This window comes from Zonotrichia albicollis, chromosome 1 (genome assembly GCF_047830755.1).
Source record: "Zonotrichia albicollis isolate bZonAlb1 chromosome 1, bZonAlb1.hap1, whole genome shotgun sequence".
In the NCBI taxonomy this organism is placed as follows: Eukaryota; Metazoa; Chordata; class Aves; order Passeriformes; family Passerellidae; genus Zonotrichia; species Zonotrichia albicollis.
Window position 1 is genome coordinate 51,495,354 of NC_133819.1, and position 12,070 is coordinate 51,507,423.

At 36.6% G+C, this 12,070-nt stretch overlaps 1 long non-coding RNA gene across 2 annotated transcripts in view; it reads right to left on the bottom strand.

Moving 5' to 3' along the window:
- Positions 1 to 12,070, bottom strand: part of LOC102066250 (uncharacterized) — a 125,448-nt gene that overhangs the window by 42,700 nt on the left and 70,678 nt on the right. For both annotated transcript variants that reach the window (XR_012580441.1, XR_012580440.1), the window contains exon 4: positions 2,253 to 2,700. This is a non-coding gene — a long non-coding RNA (uncharacterized LOC102066250). The remainder of the gene's footprint in view (positions 1 to 2,252; positions 2,701 to 12,070) is intronic.

Sequence of the window (12,070 nt, forward strand, 5' to 3'; positions counted from 1 at the left end):
ACATATTAGTACATTTGCACTACATATTAGTAGAAAATAATGATTTCAAGAATATGCCTTGAGCTAACCTTCAGACTAGATCCCTACCTGTCTTTGAATTGGTAGGTTTTTAAATACCTGTAGTAGTCTTGCTAAATCATTAAATATGGACAACCCAAAGCCAAGGCTGTCAGAGTTTCAGTGTCCTATTCTATTCAGGGAGGTAGCTTGAAAGAGAGTTAACTTTACAACCAGAAGACTTATTTTGAATAACAATAACAATAATAACAATAATAACAATAATAACAATAATAACAATAATAACAATAATAATAATAATAATAATAATAATAATAATAATAATAATAATAATAATAGTAATAACCACAACAACAACATAGACTCTAAATAAGCAGGAAAATGACAGTGTCTGTAACTACTTTTAAATTTTTTTCTTAATATGAAAAACTAAAGGCAGGTCAAAGACTGGGAAATGAAAAAAAAATATTTTGAAATATTTCTTAAAATTCAAGTTATGTTTCCCCATCTTTTTTCTGAGTGACACAGTCTGTGTGCTCAAACCCTGTCACTCTAATGAGTTTCAAGACTTTCAAATGGCACTATTTAAAACTGAAATCAACATATGGGGGAGGCAGGTGGTCATTTTCCTCAATAATGGGATATGATATGAATTCATTTAGAGTACTAAATTGAATAGCAATAGGTTCCAAAATACTGAAGCAAAACAAGCACAACACTTTCCATGTTTTAAATTACATTATTAGGGCTGTTTCATGCATGGATCTGTCAGCGAAGAGATGCTATCTGTTTCAAGAGAAGTAAAGCTGAAAAATCAGTGCAATTATTGCTGCATCTCTGAAAAGACCCCTTGACAATAAAAATATGGGCCTCAAAAATACATTATAAATTAACAAGAAATAGGAAATAAATTAATGATAACTTTCAGGCACCATTCTGTACCTCATGGTCCATTATCTTATCTGGAAACGAGCAGCATCAACTAAAGAAATTTGTCACATCTATCAGAAGAGTTAAGGTAGCTTTGCTGAAATGCTTACAAAGAAATAAGAAACACAAAGAGCTTCTTAAAGTCCTGCATGATTTATAGTCTTCTAAATTTTTCCATGTACCACATTATGTAGTTTGCAGCGAACACTGTAAGAAAAATCACATGGTTCTAAATTCCATTACAACTTTTCATCAAGTCATTCATAATTGTCTATCTCTAGGACTCTAGGAGCTACTGTTTCCATTAGAAGGCTATTTTGTGCTCTCGCAGGATGCCCTGGCTAAACATTTCCTTCTTTTAGAGAACTCAAACTGACAGCTGGAACTATTTCACCCAGAAGCACCCTGTTCATCCTCTATTCATTTACAACATGCTACTGGGCTCATTTCAAGGAAGTGTCTCTTCCATAAATTTGTGCTTAATTCTGCTTTAGCAAAGAAAGTGCATGAGAGAATTTTTGTGTGTTTGCGTTATGTACATAATAATGTAAGAAAACAGACTATACATGGTCTTAACACCTTGCACTGTCCCCCACCAAGGCTCACAAGAAGAGTGGGTTTCCTTTTAAGAGAATCCTGTGCTACATGTAGGGGACAAGAAATACAGACAAGGAACCTCTAATAGAAATAAAAGCAGTGAAAAATTTAAGCTCAGGTTTTGGTTTTAGTTTTTTTTGGATTTTGTTTATCATGCCATAATACAACATGGTTTTTATTTCTTCCTTCTCTGTCTTATCAGCTTAGCTCATCACTAGTGGTGTCTCAGCTGCAGTGGCATTCCACTCCTATTGAGGATGAGTGAGAGAGGAGAACTGTAAGCTGCTGAGTAGAAGCCACCGCCGCTTAGTGCAAAATCCACCAATGCTGCCAGTAGAACAGTCCAAAGCAAGCAGCTGCTCTCTTGTCCCTTATCATCTCTGTTCTGCATCGGCTCTCAAAAACCACGCTAACTTTGGCATAAGACCCTGGAAAGGCTGCTGCTGTTATGAAGAGCTGAAAAGTACAGATTTGATCTCTCCCTTCACAGCATCGTGCATTTTTGTTACTTTTTTTTTTTCTTCTGTGTGATTGTTAAGACCCAGATAGTGAGAGATGCCTCTGTCCATTTAAGGTGCAAATAATGCCATATGTCAAAGACAACAACATGGATTTTATTTAACAATATATGTGTGGTAGAAAAAAAGGAAAAAACAAGGGGAGGGGAGAGAGAGAAAGAGTGAGGTCAAGTGGAAGACAGTGCCCACCTGTGGATCCAAAGCCGTCCTGTTTGTCCTTCTTCACCCTGGGCTTCTTGGTGGTGGGGTCCTGTGGTCGCTGTTCTGGGGATACCACCTTTATACAATCCAAGTTCTGGGTATCCATGGGGTGGTCACAGATGTTCCCATAACTTGGGGCAGCATAAGCAGTTGCTTCCTCTCCCACAGTCTGCCACAGCAGGAATTTTTGTCTGGGTATGTTGATCAGGATGTGCTAAGCAGATCTTTTCTCTGCTTGGCCTGGAATGAGCATATTCTTGCTGCAAATTCCTCCCTTCTGTGCTTCCCTCAAGTTCTTCCTGTGGGTCTTACCTTTAGGCTAGTCTTTTCTGTGGCCTTGACGGTGTTTGAGACAGACAACTGTGCTCTTTAAGTCCTTACAGGGATGATAGTTTGGCTGAGGGTCCTCTGCTTTCTTCTGCAATATTTGCTTATGCTGAAGTCAGAGACAGAGAAACAAAAAGGAACATCATAGAACTTTTGCAAGGAAAAGCCTTTGCAAAACTGTACATCTAACAGGAGGAGGAGAACTTTAATCTGTTTAAAATATTATTATTAAGCATACTGAGTACTTTCCCCATATTTCTAAGTCTCCAGAGCCTACAAGAGAAGTGCATGACTAGAGAAAGAAATTTAGCAGCTAGAAGTGAGCAGATTGCTGAACGTTATTGATATAAATTTTATGGAAAAATGAAAGCACCCCCCCTCTACAAATGAATAGAAGCATAAAACCCATGTATTTTGATTAAATAGAGCTGCCCTAACCATTATGCCTACTTCTATCAACATTCATTAACTCATGTTGTGCTTTACTAGCATTCTGTGAAGCGTGTCAGACTTTTCATACATCACTTGTCAGATTTCCTGAAAGGTAAATGTACTCTTCTGTGTCAGTAATAATACCTTGAGTTCTGGAAAAGCAGAATGATTTTTTGTTATTGCTGTTGCTTTTGTTGCTATTAACGATTGTCAGACTCTCTCAGTGTGGTAATGAGGGAGAGAAATTTGTATTTAAAGATTTCAAGTAAAGCACCTCTTAAAAATACAAGGAATTAGGATGTGCGCAATTCCCGTGGCTTTAAAAATACTTAGTGTGGGGTTTACTGTTCTTCTCTCATACTATAAATTTTAGTTCACAAAGCCTTAGTAGTAGAGCTAAATATTATGACAGAAAATGACATGTTTTGTTAATGCTTGGACCCTCTCTTTGTTTTTATTTTTGTGGTCTGTTCCCTCTGTCTCCCTTGGAGACATACCACACACCTCTCTTTCATAACTAATGACAAAATGAAAAAAAGTAGTATGTGACCTCAAGAATCCATTTTTTAAAGAGGAAAATAGTGGCATTTTCAAAGGTTTGAGTTTCAAAAGTTTAGCACCAGTCTTTCAAGCCCTGAAGTACTGTACTGTTATATGTTGTAGGGTTTTGTTATGCAAAGCGTGCACAGTTTAAAGAAGAATGGTTCTACAGAAAGCTGAATTTCAATATGCTGTAGGTAATGTCATGTTTACACAACTGTGTTTCAATAGACTTTTCAATGTCTAATTCTCTTCTGTGTTCCAAGGAGCAAGACTTAAGGCATGATCCTGAGTGTGCATTCCACACCTGAAAAAACTACAAAATTTAAGTGGAGCTAGCTACATCAACTGCATTTCAGACCAGGCATATACATTCAATACAGACAGATCCAGGGAACTGATTCTGTAAAATGTGAGCAATTTAATCCAATCCAGAAACATTTACATATATTAATAGACCATCATAAAATTAGTTCTCAGCACCTCTCAGGATCAGTTCTTCAGAAGTCATAGAAAATACCACAGCAAGTGTTAGAAGAGTATTCAGACCCAGATTCTGCACTTGAAAATCCATGAGTTAAAGAGCTTCATTATTTTATCTCATTCCAGCCCTCAAAAGCAATACCATCGCTTTCTGGATTATTTAATCTTCTAGAGTTGGAATAACAAGCTCCTCACTTGCATTTTTGCTCTGGTTCAGATATAAGAGGCATGATAAGACCCAGGATTATGTTACGTCTATTCTGTTCTTCATTGATATTCCAGTCTTTCTGGGGTTATTGGCAACTATTCTGTTTAAATACTAGCTAGGACAGATGCTTTCTGAACAGCATTAGGAATTGCTAAAGGAGAAACAAAATGTTGAATTATTTAATTTCATCAGCTTTTCTACAAAGTGGAACAAGTGTTTAGTTACATTTGAGGCCATAGTATAACAAAGAGTGACTCTGAAAGAAAATATGACCAGGCAATTAAGAAATGGAGCAAAAAAGACAAAGATTTTAGCATATTTGAAAAAGTTTTAAAGCCATGCTACTTTTTGTAGCTGTGCACATCATTAGTTGTAAACTTCTCTGTCCAAGGACTTAGGGGTAAGCATGTGCTTAAAAATCTGTAGAGTCTACCGAAATCAAAATTCATCTATCTTTACAAGTACTAATAGTCAGGTGACATGTTCTCTTTTTTTGTCCCAAGTATGCATGTAGTACTCCCTTCCCAAGTCTTACATGCCATGATCTTACAACTTGCTGTAAGAGTCACCTTTAGTGGCTTTCATTGTTTTGTTTTTTGGGGTTTTTTTTAAATCTAATTTATATTAAATAAACACATTAAAAATGGCTCTAGATCATCATGAGTTTCCCAGCAAACATTCCAATAAAAGGAGAAAACTAATGGATGCTGCCAAGTCACTGCTGGCCACCAGATATCATTTTCAAAAACCTTTGCAAGGCAAGAGGGGTGAGGATACCAAGTGGTTACATGCAATTATCCTACTTTGGCACGTGTGAACTGTGCATTGTGTTTGCACAGAGCACTGACACAGGGTTGAATTGATGTCTGCATGGTAACTCTGGTGCTATGAAATGATTTTTGCCTGCATGTGTCAGAAAAATCTGCTGGAGGGAGCTTTGCCAATGAAGTTGCATAGATTTAGAGAGAAGACAAAAAGATAGCAACCTAAAAAGTGAAGACATTGCAAAGATGGCCAGTGAGTTTATTCAGAGTGGAAGCCCCCTCACAAGTTCCCAGCTGGTGAGCAGGTCTGCACTGATACCACACACTGACTTGCATTGAGGCACCAAAACTAAAAGAAGTCCTGGTTTTCCCTATGAATTTGGAGTTTTGCATAGTCATGAAAAATATTATTAAGAATTCATGACAATATTTACGATATTAGCATTACCGTAATTGCTACATTTCATATATTTAAATTATATATTTGTTCAGCATATTGTTCATTTTACCTCGGGAAATTGAAGACTTTCTTAAAAACATCAGAAATAATTTTTGAAATGAACCTCTTCTTTGTGGATAGAAAGTAAATGCTTTAATTGCCATTGACACTTTTGTACCTGTGATTCAAGGGCAAGAATGTAGAACTGGAATCCAAAGCCAATTAAGTTTTCTTGGGATGAGGAGGAGGAAATTGGAAAGGAGACCCACTGGTGTGAATGCTCATATGAAGGGACATCAGAGAAGTTAAGAACTGGTCAAGAAAGAGGAAGAAGTTATTTTTCAGTTCTTTATTGTACAAATTTTGCGTACATGGCATTTTGTTTGGAAAAAAAAAGTGCCTCACATAAAATTTCTGGTTCTAACAAATCAGCATGCAATCAGCAAATTCCATTTTGTGTGGTTGTTTTCAGCAGTAATATGTGTTTAATTCTAAGATAGTATCAGACTATTTCTAAAATAATTGTTATGTTATCTGGAGAAAACATAGCTCTCCCAGTGTTTTTTTTCATTTTGAGTGGTTAATTTTTTACAAGAATCTTGCTTTACTTCAAAAGAGTAATACCTCCTTTGAATAGTGCATCTTGTATTATGTGAATACTGAACCTAATCATCCAAGGAACAAATCTATTCCAGATAAATAAATTAAATTTTAGGAAATAGAAAGTTTTGCTAATTGCATTCATTTTGTAATTTAGAAAAATACTAAGCATATATTTAAAAATTGATTTTATCTCCATATTGCTTTTATGAAGTTCATAAATTGTGTACCTGCTGACATAAAGGCACACAGGTGAAACCCATTACATTTGTGTATTACTAAGGAAAATTACATTTTGATTGATGTATAAAATGAGCTTCATCTCCTAAAATGAAATATTTACTGTGAGTCTACTAAATACCCTGCTAGTTTGCTTATAATGTCAACCTTTTAAAAAAAATTAATAGTACATGAAACTGAGTTTATTGATTAAGAGTGAGACTACCCAGGATATAAAGGAAAATTACCTCTGAAAGGTTGAAATACCAAGTTTTCAATTCCAAACATGTTATTAGAAAGGAAGGCTGAAAAATGCTAAATATTTTAATAGATATGCACAGAATATCAGGATTAAATTCTCTATTAAATTTGGTCAATATTTTTCTGAATTTTTTTTGTGTTGCATTGTATTTTTCTGCGTTTATGAGCATAAAATATCATATTCTTGAAGGATAATTGAGGGGTTTCTTATTTTCATTTTCCTATGTAAAGAAAAGCAAGTCCAGTTCTGATGTTTGAGTTTCATTTTTTAAATTGTGATTTGGCTTTCTGTGTGAATGATTTAATCTGCTCACAGATTTATAGCCAGGATTCTGAATTTCTCGGTTTTCTGATAGCAAAAATCTTTCTGTTCAGATCAAAAGTTTGCGATCACAGTTACTTGTTCCCGCACACACAAAAAGATTAAAAAGAAAAGGAAACAAAAGAGAATTAAATGCATAGCAGAATTATAAAATGGCCAATTTAACGAGTTTCTTCATAAGCATATTTAAACAAACAAGGAAAATTGAGAAACCCATGGATTTTCTATGGCAAGAAATATTTCTCTAATAAAATTTATTATTTTTTTTATAGTAGCCTGTGCCCCATCCTCTTTCCTTTTATTTTATTTTCTTTTTTTTTTCAGTGTAGGTCTTCTAAATGTTGTGTTGCCACTGTGTTTGTCTTCAGTACCTCCCGCTTCCTTATTGTTGAGATCAGCTGCTGCTACTCCCTTGATAATATCCTAAGATGCCATTGAGAGATGCCCTTTAGAATAGCTGCTCTACCTTTAGCTTAATTCAGCTGCTCTGCCTTTAACTTACATTTTTTGTTTGTTCTGTTGTGTTGCATCCAAAGAGAGGCCTGGGAAGGAAGTTGTGAGTTTGGGTCCAGGATTCAGGCAGGAAGGTGAACAGTCAGTATTGCTTTATTTTATGTCACTATAGAGAAAATGGACTCACGAGTGGAAGGATAGATCAGAATATTTCATTCTCCCGCAGTACCCCCATTATCCCCAAAACACATTGTTTCAGCCAGAAACTCAACTAAAAGAGATGACCTCTCACAGATTCCTGATTTCTCTGGGACTGAAGTACTGGTTTGATACCATAAGGAAATCTCACTTCAGTATTTAATATTTTAGAATTACTTATATCTGAAATTTTTGGGGAAAGAGCAAAACTTGGGAAAGCTGTATTGGAATTCAAGAACTGTAGGCAAGAACTGTATCACAGGAACAGGTTGCACAAATAACACCCTTATTCTATGCTTGTAAAAGCTGACAATGATGATTGCTTCAGCCTTGCAAAACATTGAACAAATACAGCCTTGAGGCCCTCATAATTTAGGCCAACTTTCTTTTCTGAGAGAGGTCAGTGACATAGATTTTAACTGTCTTTTGTAATGTCTTTTATTTACAAAGTGTTGACAGCTCTATTTTGAAAAGAGCAGGCCAAGGTAATAACAAAGGAGTTCCAGAAAATCTCACCTTACATGCTACTAATGCTTCAGGCTTTGTAGGTGATGGATTACCTTTTTAATCTCAGCCCCTTTTCTTTATTTCTCCAATGTACATCTAAGATGCAAAAGCATCTGTGATGGAAGTCACTGGTCATAACTAATTTCCATAGATTAAAATTGTCATTTTCAGTCAGAGTGATTTTTTAAAGTAAAATTTGAGATTTTAATTGCAAACTGAAAAACCCAAATTAATTTAACAGTGACATGATGAGTTTTTTTAATTCTGATGAAAGTTCTTCTATGCAACAAGATGTTTCAATTCTGATAATACACATGTTTTTACAGATTTATATATTGTCATATATATTCTCTTTTGAAATGTGTTTGCCCATTCCTGCTAACTACTGTCAGATCCTAACAGAATCCTTCACACAGGGACAGGTATTTAGCTCATCCTTTTACAATATTACTCTGGAAAATTCCTGTGACCTGTCTATTAATCCATCTGCTATAAACTTCTTTGTTAGTGTTCACCTGGATAGATGACAATTTCTAAGCCCAAATAATTACCTTTGACAGACATGAAGGTGAGAATCAACACTGTACAACAAATGATTCTGTGAAAAGGCAGACTATCATGCTGAATGCTATTACCAGCGCTTATCACAACTCTCTCTTTACAATCACACATAATGGTTTATTTTTAAGATTTGGATTTGGGATTTTTTTAGTCCAACAGAATGGGCATAATCCCCAGCCCCTAAAAATGTTTTAGGTTCAGATCACAGCGTTCCCTCTGGACAATAAGATCAATAAGATAATGAAGTTCTCTTGATAGATTCTGAAATGATTATATTTTTTTGCCCAGTAGAACTCATTATGGTCATCTTACTCAGCCTCCTGCACTCAGGTCACAACAACCCCAGGCAGTGCCACCGGCTGGGGCAGAGTGGCTGCAAAGCTGCCTGGCAGAAAAGGCCCTGGGGGTGCTGGTGACAGCAGCTGAACATGAGCCAGTGTGTGCCCAAGTGGTCAAGCAGGCCAATGGCATCCTGGCCTGGATCAAAAACAGCGTGGCCAGCAGGAGCAGGGAAGTGATCGTCCCTCAGTACCCAGCACTGTGGAGGCCATACTTTGAAAACCTCCAGTTCCAGGACCCTCAGCTTAGGAAGGAGGTTGAGATGCTGGAGCATGTCCAGAGAAGGGCAACAAGACTGGGGAAGGGTCTGGAACATAAGACCTGTGAGGAGGAGCTGAAGAAGCTGGGGTTTTTAGCCTGGAGAAAAGGAGGCTCAGGGGAGGCCTCATTGCTCTCTGCAACTGCCTGACCTGAAGGCAGGTTTTGGCCAGGTGGAGGTTCATCTCTTCTCCCAGTCAACTAACAAGAGGGTGTGAGAACACAACCTCAGGTAGACACAACCTCCCACTAAGGGAGGTTCAAGTTGGACATCAAGAAGAATTTCTTCATAGAAAGATTGTCAAGCACGGAACAAACTGGTCAAAGGCGGAAGTCAAGTCACCATCCCTGGAGGTGCTCAAGAAAGGATTGGATGTGACACTTAGTGCTATGGTCTAGTTGACAGGGTGGTGATCAGTCCAAGAATGGACTCAATGGCTTTAGAGATCTTTTCCAACCTAAACTATTCCATGATAACACATGCCATATAATTCATTCCAAGATTTCTGTCTGAATTTCGGCTACCTGTGGCTGAGCTGGGACTTGCAATTGAAAGTGTAATTTGGTGTAAAGACTCTCTGCTTAATTGAATGCTCTACTTCCCTCAGTGATGTGCTCCTGTTACAAGTATCAATAAATGTATGCACAGTGTAAGTTGAAATGCTTTTGTATAATGGTGAAGTTTTCCTCGAAGCATCTTGGAGGAGTGTTAAGCACTTTAAAGTTTTTTAAGAATTTTGAGACAATGTTTTTTGCTCAGGCAATTGAAATATATCTGCAAGGCAAGAGTAGTTCAAAGTTGCCAATATGAGGAGAGACAGGTGCCTTTTAAATTATTCATAGATCTCTGCTGGCTACCCATCTTTTTGCAGATGGGATTTTTGTTGTTGCTTTGTTGGGTTTTTTTTTTCCCTTCTCTCTTTCTTTATCCCTGATGGGTTTAATGCATTTATTGCACTCTTAGCTCCATGAATAGAAATGAGAAATGCAAAGGCAAAGCTTTAACTAGTAAGAGAACAAGAAGTATGTTCTGCTTTAACAGATTCTCTGTCTGTTTATCACTGACAGCTATCTTAGATTGTAAAGGTGCTTCCCAGGAAAGCTTTTTTTTTTCTCTCGTCACTTCTCATTGATGACTATGGCTCTTTGTGACAAGAACCCAGACAGCAATCAGAGGTGGAAGAGCAGTTGCCCAAACCTGCAAAATCGTTTATTATTATATATTTGATCAGTCTGGTAAAAAAATTACTATTTTTTGGCAAGAGGGCAACTAAGTGAATAGTTTGCTAACTATTAATTTTAGTTGTAATAATTTTAACCGTGTGCCAGTAGAAATTACTTCTCTTATTCTTATCACCAATGTTTCCTTCTCCTCTGTCCTTATAGAATTTATTTTATTCATCAGCCTTTCTTTAAAAAAAAATAGATTTTGCATTATAACAATATCGTTTTTGCATCCTTGTCTTACTTCAGGTAAAAATACCCTCCAGAATTCTTTCTCCTTTCTTGTCTTGCTCTCTGCATAGTCTTCATCTCTTTATCTATTACACCTCCATGCATCCAGACAAAGAGATGGATCAACCTACTGTATAATGGCACATGATTCTGACATCTAATGTCAGGTTTGAAAAAAAAATGCAAAGTCAATGTATATTAAAAAAAAAAAGAAGATCTTGAAAATTAAAATCTCAGTCAAGAAAGGTACCATCCCAAGCTAGGGCTAAATACAGATGTTGTGCTGGAACGTGTGTGAGAGAATATGCACATATGAGAAAGGTGACCTATTGCAGCTTGCATTTGGCAATGATCAATAAAACAATCTTACCTGTTGTGATCTGGTTTCCCAGGTCTGACCACCAGATGTTAGGATTTGAGGTGGCTTGTGTTTGGATAGAGCTCAGAAAGTCTCAAAGGCTGGAAACCAGTTCAGCCAGGTGCTGAATTCCTCAATGTTAGGTTTTAAAGTCAAATAGGTTCAGAAAAGCCACCTCTTACCTCTGGAAAACTGGAAAATAATTCTCAGTAATTTTTACACTGAAATACTACTTGGCCTAAAATTGTAGTGTCTTGAGCTGCTTCTTTTCTGTTCTTTTCATATTAGCTGGAGCCACAGAGAACAGAGGCATTCACACATAAACATTTCAGCCTTCTGTTAATCAACTTTAGTTTCCTCTCAGACTGCAATAGGTAGTTACTGAGACTGTGTTTTGGTCAGTTAGTTTTTGGTTTTGTGGGGTTTTTGTAAGGAGTATAAAATAAAGGTCAGATGTGCCTTTATGTTTTGGCATTTTTATTTGCATGGAGACAAAGTGTTGTTATCACTTGGATTGGTGTAGAAGCCAGTAAATACTCCCTATTCCATTAGAATAATCTTTTTATATTGTGTTCCTGGACCTGGGGACTGTAATACTGTATTTCACTGAGGAGCAAGAACAGAGAGCAAAACATCAGCATATGCACCAAAAATTTCAAAATAAACCTTTTATCTCTTCAGCACCTTCACATCATTATACTCTGTAAGTCTTCAGAATATATATCCTTCAAGGCAATGGCTTACCCTGTCAGTATGCAATAAATTGGTTTTGCTGTCAAGATCTGGATTAGTACTGTGGTAGATATTCCAGGTTTTAGCTTTTTTTTTTTAGTATTTCAACCTATATGAAAATATAAATTATTAGAGAATGTGAAGAAATCTCCACTGACCTGAAATTCAGCTTGTCCTCAGAACATTTCACCTAAAAACGTTGTTGCTCCATAGCATTGCAAGAGATAGCAAACGCATCTGTGTTTCTTTCTCGTCATGAGAAACGTCTACATAAATATTGTTGGGGGAGCAAGCAGCTAATTAAAACTATTTTAAAATTATCCAGTTTTCTAATGAGCAGGGATTCATCA